The sequence below is a fragment of the Ovis canadensis genome, chromosome 8, assembly GCF_042477335.2.
Source record: "Ovis canadensis isolate MfBH-ARS-UI-01 breed Bighorn chromosome 8, ARS-UI_OviCan_v2, whole genome shotgun sequence".
NCBI lineage: Eukaryota > Metazoa > Chordata > Mammalia > Artiodactyla > Bovidae > Ovis > Ovis canadensis.
In genome coordinates, this window is record NC_091252.1 from 71,008,337 (window position 1) to 71,026,296 (window position 17,960).

Here is a 17,960-nt window from a genome sequence, read left to right on the forward strand (position 1 = left end):
TGTATCAAACTGTTCATGCATGCTATACATCTTTATAAGTCAACCTCAATAATACATACTAATAAAGCCACTTAGTCAAAATTGATTATTTTGAGTATATAGCTAGGTTCAAAAGTTTAAAGTGTTCTTTAGTTCAGACTCCATTAATCAATCGACCAACTTGTCAGGTCTCCAAATCTCCATCCAGCTCTAGAATTCTACCACATGGAGAAAACCCTGTGTCTGATGAGTGCAATTTCACACAAGGCATTTTCAATACTGAGGGGTATATACAGTGTAAGACAGGCTTCCCTGGGGGCTCAGTGTGTGAGGAATGCACGTGCAATGCAAGAGTCACAGGTTAAATCCCTGGGATGGAAAGATCCCCTGGAGGAGGGCATGACAACCCACTCCAGTATTCTTGCCTGAGAAGCCTATGAACAGAGGAGTCCAGCGGGCTATAGTCCATGGGGTAGCAAAGAGTCAGACATGACTGAAGCGACTGACCACACAGACATGCACAGTGTAATATGCATTCCTGATCTTTCATTGTGGAGAATTGGCATGAAAACATACAAACATAAATGGCAACCATAAAAAATAAATAATCGGGCTAATCAGCAAGCAACGTAGGCCCCAGAGGGAAAAGGACCTGATTGCTTTGAGAACCAGGGCTGCAGGCAGGCGACCAGAGAAGGTTTTATGGAAAAAAGATTTCTGGAGTTACATCTGGAAAAATTGCTAGAATTCAGATAACATTCAAGGATGATGGGGGAAAAATGGAGCAAACATAAAAAATAGAGGCAGAAAACATGTTAAAATTCTTTATTTTTAAAGAAAATGAAATGCAATGTGCTAATAAACAACAGGAAGATCAACTTAACCTGAGTAAGACTTTTTAGGAGAATAGAGTGAGATAAGGCAGGAAAGGGAAGTTGAGACATGATTAAATGATTTCATAAATGCAAGAATAAGGAGTTTGAGCTTGTTCCTGTAAGCCATTGAAAAGTATTGAAGATTTCTGGGAAGGAAAATAAAATGATAAGAACTGGGTTTTAAGATGACTCACCTGGCAATCAGACACAGGACGAAATGACACTAAGATGTGAAAAGATGTCCTGAATGTACAAAAGACACGTAAGTAAAAAAGAAGGGTTTTCAAGATCACAAATGTATACACAAAAACCGAAGAGGAATCTGACTCTGCAATACTTTTCTGAATCAAGGAATATATAATAACCTCAAATAATTCTGAATATTAAACCAAGAGAGGCCCCCCAGTACAGGAAAGATTAAAATTTAAAAAAAAGAAAGGATATACACCCCCATCCCCACCAAAAAGAAGGTACTTTAGAGGAAAGAAAGTGATCCTGACCCAAAGCCTGAGGGAGGCAATAACAGTGTTAAGGCCCCAGAGACATCTAGATTAATAAGAATTGAGAAACAAATCCATTAGACATGGTTCCACGATGTAGACAATCCATAAATAATAAATGGGTTAACTGATTGACTAATTGTTTAATATGTTGCTGAAGCTGAAGCTCCAATACTTTGGCCACCTGATGTGAAGAGCTGGTTCACTGGAAAAGATGCTGATACAAGAAAACACTGAAGGCAAAAGGAGAAAGGGGCGGCAGAGGATTAGATGATTAGCTAGCATCATTTGCTCACTGGGCTTCCCTCGTAGCTCAGTCAATAAAGAATCTTCCTGCAATGCAGGAAACTCGAGTTTGTTTCCTGGGTTGGGAAGATCCCCTGGAGAATGAAATGGTAACCTACTCCAGTATTCTTGCCTGGAGAATTCCATAGACAGAGGAGCCTGGCAGGCTACAGTCCATGGAATCGCAAGAGTTGGACACGACTTAGCGACTAAACCACCACCACTCAATGGAACTGAGTTTGAGCAAACTCCGGGAGCTAGTGAAGAACAGGGAAGCCCGCATGCTGGAGTCTATGGGGTCGCAGAGAGTCAGTTTACCTGTGTATCCATACAGTGGAATAGAATTTAACAGAAAAAAAGGGAGTAAAATATATGTACTGTGACATGGATGAACAGCAAAACCATTATGCTCAATGAAAAAAAAAAAGCCAGATACAGCAGACAATATGTTATGTGATTCTATTTATATGAAATAGAATAGTGTGCTTGAAAGCCCCGCCCCCTCATTCTCTTTCTTTCCCTCTGTCTCTATCACTCTCATTTCCTCTCTTTTCCCACTTTGAGTTCCATTATAAGAACTCTCTTCTGTTATGCTGTGTATGTGCCCTGCCTCTCTTGGAAGAGAGAAATGTTTTAGGAAGGGAAAACTGGGGAGGAAAACCCCCAAACCATCAGGCCACCAAAAATGTAGATTTATAGTATTGTTAAAACAAAATGCAACCAAGTAAAATTAAAAATGAAATTGGCTTAATTCAACAATTCATGAATGAGGCAGTATCCCTTTGAGCAACTGGAAGAGCTCTCTGAGAAGCTGTACAAACTGGAACATTTGTAGAGAGAGAAGGGTAGGACAGAGAGCTATTAGAAAAAGAAAGGATTATTTGTGGGCCAGGACTTTTTTGCAGGGAGAAGAAAATGGCAAGGGTTTTAACTTACTAACAAATAGCAAGTAAGAGTTTTGCTCAGAAGTAATCGCATTGGACAGAGTAAGGATCTGTTTTTATTGTCTTTTGGGGGCTGTCTGTTTGTGGCTGTTGCACTTTCTTTCAGTCAAAATTAATCAGGACTGTGTCTCTTATTTCTCAGGAGCCACAGCATTAACTAGCAAATCTGGGACAGAATCCAGCTGGTGTGCTCACGGGAAGGTCTGTGGTGAGAAAGGGAGTACACCCAGGGAGTATTTTAGAACTTTTCCATCATTGTAACACATTTACTATTAATCTGCTTTGCCCACTGTGTCCTCTCCCCTCTACCCTGCCCACCACTAATTTACTTTTTGTTCTTAGAGCTTTGCCTTTTCTGGATATTTCATATAAATAGAATCACATAACATGTCGTCTTTTGTATCTGGCTTTTTTTTTTTCATTGAGCATAATGTTTTTGCTGTTCATCCATGTCACAGTACATATATTTTACTCTTTTTTTTTTCTGTTAAATTCTATTCCACTGTATGGATACACAGGTAAATTGACTCTCTGCAACCCCATAGACTGCACCATGCTAGTTGCCTGCCAGTTGCCTCTTCTTCCTCGGAGTGGAGGTGGGAGGTTAATGCAGAAGACTTGCATGACGGATCACCTCATTAGTGCTGACCAGAACATTCCAGATTGGTTGATTAAGATGACGTTTCTGGAGAAGATGGAAGCTGCAATAAAGGCAAATATTCATGTGGTTTTCTCTTTAACAGTGTTCACACTGCTTCATTGCCTTTTTGTTTTCATATTATACCACAAACATCTTTTGGTGTATTAAAATTCATTTTTTGTTCTAGCAGTAGCTCTCACATCTAGTATTCACTCCACTGTGCTTTTCTGGTTGGAAAAGGATGTGACAGGCTAGGAACCCCCTACCTTCATAAGACCATAGCATGATACTCCCTGGGCCATACAGAGCAGGGTTGGAAGGGCAGTAATCACAACATTCACTTTAATGGTTGAGTCACATTTTATAAACTATGGTTCAATATTCAAAAAAACAAAGATCCTGGCATCCGGTCTCATCACTTATGGCAAACAGATGGGGAAACAATGGCAACAGTAACAGACTTTATTTTGGTGGGCTCCAAAATCACTGCAGATGGTGACTGCAGCCATGAAATTAAAAGACACTGGCTCCTTGAAAGAAAAGCTATGACCAACCTAGACACCATATTAAAAAGAAAAGACATTACTTTGCCGACAAAGGTCCATCTAGTCAAAGCTATGGTTTTTCCAGCAGTCATGTATGGATGTGAGAGTTGGACTATAAAGAAAGCTGAGTGCCAAAATATTGATGCTTTTGAACTGTGGAGTTGGAGAAGACTGTTGAAAGTCCCTTGGACTGCAAGGAGATCAAACCAGTCAACCCTAAAGGAAATCAGTCCTGAATATTCATTGGAAGGACTGATGCTGAGACTGAAACTCCAGTACTTTAGCCACCTGATGCGAAGAACTGACTCATTGGAAAAGACCCTGATTTTAGGAAAGATTGAAGGCAGGAGGATAAGGGGATAACAGAGGATGAGATGGTTGGATGGCATCACCGATCGATAGATATGAGTTTGAGCAAGCTCCAGGAGGTTGTGATGGACAGGGAAGCCTGGCATGCTGCAGTCCATGGGGTCACAAAGAGTCGGACACGAATGAGCGACTGAACTGAACTGATAGCTTCTGAGCAGGTTTTCATTCTTTTAAATAAGGCTGTAGGAAGCAGCATGTAGCTAAAGCAGTGTGCATATTTAAGGCATTTTCTGAAATAAACTCCTAAAAGTGTTATGGCTGATTCAAGCTTATGTACACATATGTATAGATTGAAAAATTACACTCTAAAAATTTTGTCCCAATTAAACCATAGCAGTAATATATAAGAAGGCTTGATCCCTTAGTCATCGGATTTTTTTTAAACATCCATTAGGCTTACAGGTGGCAAGTTGTATTCCTTGTTTAAATTTGCAAATCTATCAATACTCATGCAGTTCATAATTTTTCTATTTTTATTAGACATGTATGTTGCTAGGTTATTCACTCATTAGCTCTTGGTTTTTAAATTCACAGTTCAGTCAAATTCTTTGAGAAGAAAGCCTTAGAACATCAGCTTTCCTGGAGCTCAGGCTCAAAGGAGAGTATGAACACAAGACCAGCCAGCAAAAGAGTCCAGGACTGGATTCCAGGCCAGAAGTCTGCAGTTCTGGAACACTCTCTGCCACCCTCAAACTCTTGACCAGCTCTTGAAGTATAATAGATGGTTTGGATACAGACAGCCCTTGTTCATAATTTCTTAATAAAACCTCAAAGAGTTCTCTGTGCTACCTCTGAGGAGACAGACAAGCTCAGAGGTCTTGGAGGCTTTAATCACATCAGTGCTTCCTTATCGAACTAAGAATCTGGCTTGCAACAGACTCTTTGCAAAATAAATTTAAATAACAATAAACTCTTTAGCGTAAAGTTAAAGAGGAGAACGTGAGCCCAGCTCACCTCTGCTCAGTCCTCAGGGTCCCATTGTCATTAAATAGTAATTCTTATCCTGCCTTCCTTCTTTTCTTCCTTCCCGGTGCCCCCTCCCTCCTACCTTCCCCTCCTTCCCACCCCTCCCTCCCTCCTTCCTTTTTTCTTTCCTTCCTTCCTTTCTGTCTTCCTGCCTTCCTGCCTTTAGCATGTCCTATTTGGGAACAGGTACAAGTCTTTGGAATTTCAAAGCAAAGAAAGTAAGATAATATACTCTGTTCCAAAGGTAGGCATAGAACACACAATCAGGAAATAATTTTTAAGTTGGGTAGGGAGGAGGTTTGAAATGAAAAGTCTTTAGCTGTTTTGATACATTTGCTTTCCACAGTTTAATAAAAGGGAGCTTCCCAGAGGAGAGTTATTCATGTTTAAATTTTTGTACATATAAAAGTAGAAAAGGTTGTTTTCAAAAGTTAAGCAGTATAAAGCTGTGTAAAGCAGAGTGAAAAGCAGTCCATGCATGTGCACGGGGGATAGAAAAGAAGCCAAAATGTTTCACTTCCCAGAGGAACAGTGTGAACATGCCCTTGGAGACATGTATCCATGTCCTGCACATTTGCGACGTATATGTAACAGAATGCTGCATGAATTCTCTCTCTTAGTCTTGAATGGCTAAAGTTCCAAAGTCGCACATTGTAAACACAGCTGCTAAGGAGCTGCCCCGACTCCCTTCTAAAAGGTTGGCCAAAAAGAGCCCTGACCCTCAGCCCCACATCCATTCTCCAGAAAGAGAAGGGAGGCTCATGGAAGGACACAGGGAATCATCCAGGTAGTGAATAAGGTCATATCCAATTAGGGTGATTTCTTAATCCGATATGACTGGAGTTCTTATGAAAAGAGGAGGAAAGACACCATCACAGGGCAGTAATGGGTTCTGGGCTAGCCACCCCAAGGTGTGTTGCTCTCTAGCATGCGCATTTCAAGCTGAAAATGATAGTGACCCAGAAGACTCAGGAAAAACCTTCGGAGTTTCTCCTCCTTTGGAGGAATCCTAACTGCCTTAAAGAATGGAGGCCTATGCCAGGAGGAGCTTTGAGACCCTGTGGACTGTAGCCTTCCAGGCTCCCCTGTACGTGGGATTCTCCAGGCAAGAATACTGGAATAGGGTTGCCATTTCCTCCTCCAGAGGATCTTCCTGACTCAGGGATTGAACCCACATCTCCTGAGTCTCTTACATTGCAGACAGATTCTTTACCCACTGAGTCATTCTTACCCACTGACTGTCTATGGTCTATGGGAAGTCCCCATAGACAACTACAGTAAAGCATTAATGTCAGGTATGGGGGACAGGGAGGAACCTAGTGAAGCCCATTTGACCCAAGACCTCTCCGTGCCTCATTGTCTTTGAAGGGCCTACAAACATTCATTTACATTAACTCTTTTTACCTTCCTGTGAATTACTTTGTGAAAGTGAAAGTGTTAGTTGCTCAGCTCAGTTCAGTTCAGTAGCTCAGTCGTGTCTGACTTCGTGCGACCCCATGGACTGCAGCATGCTAGGCTTCCCTGTCCATCATCAGCTCCCCCGGAGCTCACTCAAACTCATGTCCATTGAGTCAGTGATGCCATCCAACCATCTCATCCTCTGTTGTCCCCGTCTCCTCCTGTCTTCAATCTTTCTAGCATCAGGGTCTTTTCCAAAGTCAGTTCCTCTGACTCTTTCCAGAGTCAGTTCTTAGCATCAGGTGGCCAAAGTACTGGAGTTTCAGCCTTAGCATCAGTCCTTCCAGCGAATATTCAGCACTGATTTCCTTTAGGATTGACTATCTTCTTGCAGTCCAAGGGACTCTCAAGAGCCTTCTCCAACACCATAGTTCAAAAGCATCAATTCTTTGGCACTCAGCTTTCTTTATACTCCAACTTTCACATCCATACATGACTACTGGGAAAACCATAGCTTTGACTAGATGGATCTTTGCTGGTAAATCTCTGCTTTTTAATATGGTGTCTAGGTTGGTCATAGCTTTTCTGCCAAGGAGCAAGTGTCTTTTAATTTCATGGCTGCAGTCACCATCTGCAGTGATTTTGGAGCCCAAAAACAGTAAAGTCTTTCACTGTTAGCTCCTCAGTCATGTCCAACTCGACAATCTGTAGCCTGCCAGGCTCCCTGTCCATGAAATTTTCCAAGCAAGAATACTAGAATAGGTAGCCATTCCCTTCTCCAGGGGATCTTCTTCTGATGCAGGGAGGAAGCGGTTCTGACTCCATGTTGGAAACTGTTTCTTTGACTTGCTTTCGTTATTATAATTATACTCCAAGGCCGCCTGGAAGACCCTGCCCCTCTGCAGACTGTAAACTGAAGTGCCTTTGTTCAGCTCATGGAGAAAGAGTTTGTCCCTGTTACCTGTGAATAGAAGAGATTAACACACCCCTTCTGAAGGCTGGACATTCCCTTGGCGATGTTTTGCAAGACTGAAGACCCTTTCACTTTACTTCCCCACTGCATCTCCGCCTCTATTCAGCCTTTTGACTTTAGTTCCTATTTGCTACTTTCTCTCTAATCTATAAAAGAATCTGGCATCCAGGTTATTTTGAGGCACTATTCTGCCATCTTCTTGGTCTACTGGCTCCCCGATTAAAGTCTCTTCCTTGCCTCAACACCTCATCTCTCAGATTTATCAGCCTGTCGTGCGGCGAGCAGAGCAAGCTTGGACTCAGTAACACTCTGACCCCTTTCTCCTTAGTCCAGAAAATACACTTTGCTTTACCTTGCTGTCATCGAAATTCTTCACAATTATGCAAATTCCTCATGCATACATAATAAATTTGATTTTTTCCCTATTAATCTGCCTTGTGTCATTTTTATTGCCAGCAAAAGAACAAAGAAGGGAGAGAGGGGAAGTTTGCCCTCCCCCAACAAGAGAACACCACATTGTGGCAGAGGCAGAGAGTAGGGGAATACATCTGCCAGCCAAGGATGCCGAGGTGACCGGAAGCTTAGAGAAAGGCGCGAATGGAGTCTCCCCTAGACCTTCACAGAGAGCATGGCCCTGATGACGCCTTGATTTTAGACTTCTAATAAAGCCACCTCGTTTGTGGTACTTTGTCAGAGCAGGCTTGGAACACTAACACAGAGGCCAATTGATGTATGGTCAAGAAGGAGAAGAGGGACATCCAGGGTGGTTCAGTGGTTAAGACTACATGCTTCTGACACAGGGGGCACAAGTTTGAACCCTGCTCAGGGTACTAAGATCCCACATGCTATAGGGTGTGGCCAAATAAATTTTAAAAATTAAAAGGACATCAAAGTGTTAGTCACTCAGTCATGTCTGACTCTTTGCGACCCCATGGACTATAGCCCACCAGGCTCCTCTGTCCAACGGACTTTCCAGGCAAGAATACTGGAGTGGGTTCCCGTTTCCTTCTCCACAGGATCTTCCCAACCCAGGGATCGAACCTGGGTCTCCTGCATTGCAGACAGATTCTTCACTGTGTGAGTCACCAGGGAGGTCCCAAAGGACATCAAATGCATTACCAAATTGCACTATTTTTTTTTTTTTTTAAAAGAAGGCAACAGAGGGATCAAAAGTGACCTAGATATGCCTGGCTTGGACCAGGTATAGAGGCTGGAGGCTACTACTGGGTAGAAGCTAGTGCTATAAGCAGATAGGGTAGGGGGTCCCAGAAAGAGAATCAGGAAGGGCTTTCTTGACTTAAGAGAAGCCATTTTTTGGCATAAGCCTCTTTGTGCTGTAAGCCTCACTGTAACACTTGTCCTTTAACAGGTCTCAGTAATTAACCATCCTAATAGAATGAAAGAATGCAAGAACAAACCATTATTTTCAGGCAAGAGAAGTAACAATAGCAAAGATATTTTTGCTATGTTAATCAAAGTCTTTAAAGACCCCCAGTTCTGTTTCAATGTTAAAGATCAACTGGAACCTAAGGGATGATGGAGCTGACCTTTTCTGACCCTCAGTGACATCAATCAAATAAAGCTTGTACCCTGTCAGCCTTTGCCCCAACTCTATGCTGGAATCCCCTCTGCTCATTTCTCATCATGAATAAGCATAACCACGCACTCGCCTTCATGAATGGGCATCTACTCTTAGCTCAAAACTTCCCCCAATTTTGCTGTTTGGGAGGACACCACTTTGAGAAAGATCCCCACTGTTCTTCTCGCTTGCTGCAAGTAATAAGTCCTTCCTTCTCTCAATTGATCTCTGGCTTGGCTGTCTTTTGGCTGTCTACCCTCCAAGAAGTGAACCCAGATTTCTTCACAGTACCCTGAACTGTAGTAATGGACATAGAAGATATACAAGGACAGGCGGTCAGGTTGGGGCAGGGCGTGAGCAATGAGTTCGGTGTCTGACATGGTTTAAGTCATAGCCCCATGGTCCACCTATTTAGATATGCCCAGTCTGTGTTCAGAAGGAGAAGCTAAACTGATCACAAAGAGCCTAGAGGTAGAGGTAAAAATGGGAACTGTCAAATTCATTTGAAAAGCGTCCATGTTCAAATTGGAAAGCCTTCATTCAATTAAATTGACAGACTTTGCTTTGGGGTAGAGACACAAATTTCTTGGCAGATTTGTACCCAGAGCTGATCTGGTGAGTTCTGGGAACTAGCTTTGTTTCCCACCCAACAAGGGTCCCTACTCTGAGCTGATAACTCCCTAGAGCTGATGTGGGCCTGTGTGGGTTCTGTCTGCGTCCGGGTGACACAGGCAGCCCAGTGGCCCAGACTGTGTGGGACTCATTGCAAGAAGAGTGGGAGGTGAGGAGCGGGGGGACCTGCCCCTGACCACGGCGGGTGGCCCTGTCCGGGAGAGCCCCGTTTCAGAGTGAGAAACCACAGTAGGCCAACAGATAAAGGAGAGTGAGAACTGAAATCACCTACAGTTGGTAAAAGCAGAGTTTTTTTTTACAGAGGAGGAAAATCAAACACAGAGAAGTTCAGTGGTTTATTCAAGGTCACCAACAATCAGATTTCCGAGCTGAAGCTGAAAAGCGTTCTTTTCATTACAGCATTTCTAGGGTCTCTTTCAGCCTTTAAAACCTATGCTTTATAAAGGCAGTTTATAAATAGAATGGGGGTGCTAGAAGTTTCTAAATAGCACCACACACCAAACACTGCTATTTAAAAGAGAGAACTAATTGGAATTCATCAATCTCACAATTCAGACGCCTCACATTAATTTTGTGCATTGGAGCAAAACTGGAATGGCAGATCATTTGAATTCAGGTCAGTCAGACTGCGTTTTCAGAATGTTCCCTTCCAGAACATTCAAGAGTTCTTTCATACATGTGAGATTTTCACTGATCTTCTCTGGGACACAGCAACGGGGCTGGTAAAAAAAAAAAAAATTCCCCAAGATGTCCCCAGCTCAAAAAGGAAAAACAATAGTGGTGGTAGCACACATTTATAGACAGATAAAGCCATTGTTTAGAAATGGTGAAAAATAGCAACTCATGCCTCCCCCAGCTGATGTACTCACTGTAAAGGGGCTTCCCTCAGGTCACACCAAGCCAGGCTTCCGGAGCCGGACTTGGGGTGAATCAGAGAGATGAAGGGTGGGGTCTCGAGAGGACCAGACTGAGAGGCTCTCACCTGCCAACTGCCGCCTGCAGATGCAGTCACAGACCCAGACTCGGCTGTGGCTGGAAGCCACCAGCTATGGAGCCAACAGTGCCGCCTCCAGAGAACAGGAGACAGGAAGGCACTATGCCCCTCCCTGATCCCATCTCATTTCCTCTTACTCTCTTCTCCGTCTGGGGCCACCCAAATTTCCCCTCCATCCTCTTCCTTTGTCCCATTCTTATTCTTCCTTCTCTGCCCCTCTGTCCCTTTCTTTCCCCGCTTTACCACGCCTCTTCTCCCAGTCTTTCCTTCATCGTCATGCTCAGTCGCTCAGTCGTCTCTGACTCTTCGCAAGTCGACAGACTCCTATAGCCTGCCAGGCTCCTCTGTCCATGGAATTTTCCAGACAAGAATACTGGAGTGGGTTGCCATGCCCTCTTCCAGGGGCTCTTCCCAACCCAGGGATCAAAGCCATGTCTCTTGCATCCCCTGCATTGCCAGGTAGATTCTTTACCACTACACCATCTGAGAAGCCCATCCTCTGCTCCAACCCTGGTCTATTACTGGATGCACAGAAATGAAGTTGCTTTCAATCAGTGTAAGTCAATAATGTCAATGTCTTAAAAAGACTAGCTTTATGGTCATAAGTGGGACCTGTTTTTCCCTCCTAAAAGGCTCTAGTGACTCCAAGTGATCATGGACAGAGCCACCAGGGGATCAGGAACCACCAGCCCTAGGAGGACACACCAAGCTCCAGAAAGAGCACCATCTTGGTTCCCTCGTTGCCTGGATGGCCAAGCATCAGAATCTTCAGAAGTTACTAATATGGATTCCATGCTCCATTCTTAATTGAGATGGTAAACTGGACATATACAGAAACTACCCCTTCCAACACATAGAATAGGTAGAAATACTGGATTAAAAAAATACATTTATTGTTGTTTTTGTTTAGTAACTAAGTTGTGTCCAGCTCTTTGTGACCCCATGGACTATGGCCTGCCAGACTCCTCTGACCATGGGATTTCCCAGGCAAAAATACAGGAGGGAGTTGACATTCCCTTATATATATATATATATATATATATATATATATGAGAAGGCACTGGCACCCCACTCCAGTACTCTTGCCTGGAAAATCCCATGGATGGAGGAGCCTGGAAGGTTGCAGTCCATGGGATCGCGAAGAGTCGGACATGACTGAGCAATTTCACTTTGACTTTTCACTTTCATGCACTGGAGAAGGAAATGGCAACCCACTCCAATGTTTTTGCCTGGAGAATCCCAGGGATGGGGAAGCCTGATGGACTGCCGTCTATGGGGTCACACAGAGTCGGACATGACTGAAGCGACTTAGCAGCAGCATATATATATATGTAATTTGCTATACAACATGTATATGCTGTATAATACAACCAGATTCAAAACAAAAAAATAAAATCTTGAGAACAAGACCTCTAAGGACACAGCTGTGGAAAGACGTTTGACTCAGGTAATCCTCAGATGCTATGGGAGGAGTTACGTGTCTCAGAACCATTGTTCTAGAGTTTCAGCCCGAAGCCCTTATTCAACAGGTGGCTAGAACTGGGTTCCTTGCATAAAGCCAAGAGTGAAAAAGCCAAGTGCCACTCCTGATGAGTGACCAGAAAATTCTACCCTAAAGTGATAAAGCTCCTGGTATTTCTTCCAATCACTTTTGAGGCTGATCAACCCATAACTCTAATAATGGGCCCTCTCTGAAAGTTTTAACCTATGCAGATGACAGAACCAGAAGAATCATGCAATGAAACCTGCTTTAATTCTGTACTTTACATTGCATGGGCTTCCCAGGTGGTTCAGTAGTAAAGAGATGCAGGAAATGTCAGTTCCATCCATGGGTTGGGAAGATCCCCTGGAGGAGGAAATGGTTACCCACTCCAGTATGGAAAATCCCATGGACAAAGGGGCCTGGCGGGCTACAGTCCATAAGGTCACAAAGAGTCGCAACTGAGCACAGCACAGCAACATACAGCAGTCAGCAAATAAGCAGTTAGAGAAAGAGATGCGTGGATGTCTAGGGCCATAGCCTTAGAATATCACCTGGGATCAATCACTCTTTCATTTGCCCAAACCCTGTACCAGACACAGGTCATGTGTATCCAACAGGCACCCCTTATTGGGTTTTATGGATGTTAATTAAGAGCTTTATTGTTGCCAGGCCATTCAGAGACACTCAGCTGGAAAGAGGCAGCTTCACTGAGATTGTAAATGTGTCTGAGCCTCCCACGGAGACTTAACGGAGCAGCAGCATGGTAGGACGACTCAGGCACATGTTGATTTTGCAGTATATCTGTGAATCCAGATCATCCAGGTCACTGAAATATGAATTTACAATGGGCTTTTCCATCCCCTCAGGTAGTAATGCCTGCACGGTAGAATTCGTGGTAGAATGCCTTCGTGGTAGAATTTTATGAGTTTACTACATACTTTCACAAGATAAGCCAGTTCCTCTGAGGTAGAACATGGGGTCCTGGTTTCTAACCACAAATGAGAAGAGGACAAGGAGGTTTGGTGACTTGTTCACCAAGAGCTGGGCTTGGATCCAGGTTTCTGATTCACTACACCAGGTGCCCAGGTGGCTTTTCCTTTCAATGACCATGACCTTCTACTATCCTTCTCCTGATAGTTGACTTTAGCTATCCCACACTTGTTTTTTATTGTAGTAAAATATACACAGCATATTTTAACCACTTTTAAATGTGCAGTGAAGCAATATTAAGTACATTTCCACTACTGTTCAACCAACAGTACTATCCACCTCCAGAACATTTTTCTCATCCCAAACTGAAACTCTGTACCCATTAAACAATAATCCTCCATTGCCTCCTCTCCCAATCCCTGGTAACCACTGCTCTACTTTCCATCTCTGTGAATTTGATGATTCTAGGTACCTCATATAAAATCATACACTGTCTGTCCTTTTGCATCTGGCTTATTTCAGTTTGTATCATGTTTTCAGTTTCATCCATACAGTAGCAATGACCAGAATTTCCATCATTTTTTAAGGCTGAATAATATTCCATCGTATGTATAGACCACATTTTATTTATTAATCTGTTTAAGTTGCCCTGGTAGGATAGGCACCCTAAGTAACTTCCAGCTGTTTGCACTGCCGCCCCCTAGTGGCCACTGCCAGAATGGTGCTCTCACTTCTTACCCCAGCTCTGCGAAGCATCTGGCCCTTTAACGCCTGCCCAACTCTTTCGGAGACATCCAGTGCAGGGTCCTGGCTCTTTCTAGACTTTGACAATTAACCAGGCCATGCTTCAACCATACCTGATCCTGGCTGAACTATACAGCAAAGCCACCTCTCTTTACCGCCTGGTCCAAGCTCTTCTCAAGTCCTATACATAGTAAATAAAACTAGCTATGTGCCAAGAAAATCCCATGAACAGAGGAGCCTCAAGGGTGGGGTCACAGAGAACTGAGTATGACTGAGCACACACACACGCATGCACACATGTTAACTAGGATTTGTGAACTCCAATTCAGATGTAAAAAATAGTGATTAGAGAGGAATTTTCCTTTAGTTACTTGAGAAGCACTTTTGTTCTCAGTGTATATTTCCTCAGCTGGTCAAGAAACATTCATAATGAAGCCATCTTTAGCCTGATGAAAGTCACACTGTCCACAGACTGACAGAGACCAGGAGTCATAAACCGAGTGGCCAATCTCACTCCCCTCCCCTCCCTGAGGCCCACCGGGATTCCTGTGAGGACAGGCTACCTCGAGCTGCAATGCCCACCCAACTCTCCCAACCCAGGGCTCTCCCACTCCAGGACCCTCAAGCCAGCAGAGAAATGAAAGGCATCATCTCTTACTGTCCTCCTGATACAGAGCAGCCCTGTGCAGAGAAACAGCCAGCCCCAAAGGAGTGCATATTTCCCCAGACACCTTCGGTCACTGCACCAGAAAGGCATTCAGTGGACATCAGCTCATAGGCCAGGTCAATGCCAAGGACAACCAGCCAGGTTGGACTTTCCTTTTTATTTCTTCTGTTCCTGCCCTTGGGCACAACTTGAAGGTACAATGAGTTTCTCCTCATCCGTCCCCATCCCCTGCCAGCAACCAGAACAAAACCACTCAGCCATTTCCTTGAAAACTGCACAGCCTGCAGAAAGGCCAAGTTCAGAAACCGCACCAAGGAACATTAGTCGTCACGCCACCTCACATGCTGTCTTAAGGATCTGTAACCTAATATGAGTCCCCATAATCTTCACATTTCATCTGACTTAGCAATACTCAGTGACAGATATGCATGTACAGATCACAGGGGAGCCCGTGATGCGAGCTCTGAGCACAGGTTGTTCTGATCCTATCTGAGAAATACCTAAGGATGGGGGAGGTGGATGGAGGGGAGACTGTGATGATGCAAATCTAAAAAAAAAAAAATCCAGAGACTGGCACACATATAAAATTACTCTGTAGAACACACCAAAAATAACAAATGAAAAGAATGAGGTGTTCTACACCCCCAGTCCTGGATGAGGGGCACCCAGCGGCACCAGGCACATGAATGCAGTTCCCACTGCAGGCCCTCTGTCTGGTTCTATAGAGAGGGCTTCATACTGTTTGTAACAGGAGCCACCTCTATGTCCTCATCTCTGGTGAGCAGACATTACCAGGATGGGAAAATAATTATTATTTTGTTGTTGATGGTGGTGGTCATGCAGCTCGCAGGATCTCAGTTTCCTGCGAACTGAAGCCAGACCACGGCAATGAAAGCTCAGAATCCTGACCACTAGGCCACCAGGGAACTCCCAAACAATTATCTCCCAACAAAATTAAACTCTGAAGGCAGACGAAGGTGAGCAGGATGTGGTCCCAGAGCCCCCATCCCTGCCCTGCCCCCTACCACAGTTGTAAAGCACAGTTCACTAATATCATTCCTACTGAAGAGGATTTGGGGTTGGGGATAACTAGGTCAACTCTGGATTCCATTTCCCCATGACCTTAAAGCAGTGGTTCCCAACCTTTTTGGCACCAGGGACCAGTTTTGTGGAAGACAATTTTTCCACAGATGGAGGAGCGGGCGGGTGGTTTTGGGATGATTCAAGCCACATTATATCTCAGAGGTTGGGGACCCCTGCCTTAGAGGTGGCTACCTGCCTATTGTTTCAGTACAGCCCAAACCTAGATAAATCCCCTCCAAGCCAGCCACAGGGCTCCCAGGCACCATCTCAGTGTCAGCATTTTCCATCCATCAAATAGCGGAGAGAGCCAAGTGGGACTCAATGACTGAATAAGGCCAAGTAGGACTGAGGCACCGTGAGTCCGTAAATCTGACCAGTTGTAGTATATACAGCATTTCACAGCTCTAACAGAGGGCAGTGGGTATAGAAATATTTGCATCTTAAAATCACACCCTAACATCTTTGAGGTAAACCCTGCTAGAGAAATGGAACAGTCTGCGAACTCAGGCTATAAAGGACTTACGAAGTTGTTAAAAGAAAGGAAGTTTTTCTTATGAAACATGCACTTTCAGGTTTGCAATTATTTAATTCAGGAAATCTCCATTCAGTGAAAAACATCAGGTCAAGAATAAATATCCAAATGGGAAAACTCCACAACATAAAATAAATATCTAACAGGCCAAGTGAAGATTAATGGAAAACCAGAAATTCCTAGAGCAAAGGAGATGAGGATGTGAAAGTCATCGTGAACCAAACAGCTCCCTGGAAGACAGCAAGTGTCCCCAAATTAAACAGAGATTCCCAGGACCAGGATGCATTGCTTCAGTTAACCCGCCTCCAAGGACCTGGCTTCTTTTAAGGAAACTCACATTGAACACAATTCACTCACAGTTACCTCAGGCTAAGCAAAGGGATAGGAGAGATGTCTGTTTAGAAGCATCCTTTAAACTCACCAATTCCTGAGGAATGGAATCATCCTAAGGAAACGGGTAACAGCAATGCTTTACTAAACTGTCTCCATGCTTGGAAATACATTTCCTTTTCTAGCATTTCAGTGTCCCACCCCTCAACAAAACCTGTGCTTTTCCAGATCTTCTTGATGGTTTCCCTGGAGGAGAATACCGCCTTGTGATAATATCCACCTTGCTTTGTATCGTATGTATTTACACGCGTTTGTGTTACTTAATTCTGTTTCTGTTGTTTAGTCATTTTTTTTCATTCTCCCTCACTTGAAACCTCTGTGAAATGAAAGACTCAGAAACTGTTCTTTTTGAGTTCCATTGTATGACCCTACAAATAGCAAGGATGTTCAAAATACTCCCATTAAATATTGAAAATATAATACGCTAAGAATTAAATCATTGATGAAATCTCTGTTCTAAGTTATTACTGAAAAGATTCCTTTCAGATACAAAATCTTGAGAAAACTATGAAAAAATGTCCACTTCCATTTGACACTCAGGACCTGGACTCCCTTCCACTTTACCATAACAGACCAATAAAAGTTAGACTTGGTCAGGTCCCTGTGGGTAAGTCCAACTCCTTTTTTCATAGACCTTCTTAAAATGATGATTCTACCCACTAGAACCCACTCTTTTTCGTTTCTGTTCTCGAACAAGCCTGGAACCCAGAAGTGCAGAATCTGTACTCGCCTTTGCAATTTACCTTGGTTCAGATGCCATCCTCTGAGTACACGGGGCCTTGAAAACCCAGTTTAAAAACCCCAGTTACTCACAGCATCCACATCACTTGCCCTCCAACTGGGTATGTTTTTCTCCCAGAATATTCTCATCCAAGCATAAATCCAAATATCTCTTCACTTAGCTGTAGTGGGGGTATTTTTAAGTGACGGGAAATATACAAAATAAAGGGGAGGGACTTGTCTGGTGGTTCAGTGGTTAAGAATCTGCCTTGCAATGTAGGGGACCAAGGTTCCATCCCTAGTCAGGAAACTAAGAACACGCATGCTGCTCCACAACTAGAAAGCCTGCATACCACGACTACCGAGCCTCCATGACACAAACAAAGATCCTGTGCGCAGCCAAATAAAGAAGTAAAACAGAGGGGATCAATATATGCCAGGCTTCCCTGGTGGCTCAGATGATAAAGTATCTGCCTGCAATGCAGGAGACCAGGGTTCGACCCCTGGGTCGGGAAGATCCCCTGGAGTAGGGAACGGCAAGCCACTCCAGTGTTCTTGCCTGGAGAATTCCACGGACAGAGGAGCCTGGCAGGCTACAGTCCATGGTGTCGCAAAGAGTCAGACGTGACTAAGCGACTAAGCACAGTATACGCCACGCTGAAGTATACTGCTTTGGTATAGGGATTATTTTGAACTGCAAACAAAATATTTACCAAAAATAACAGGGCATA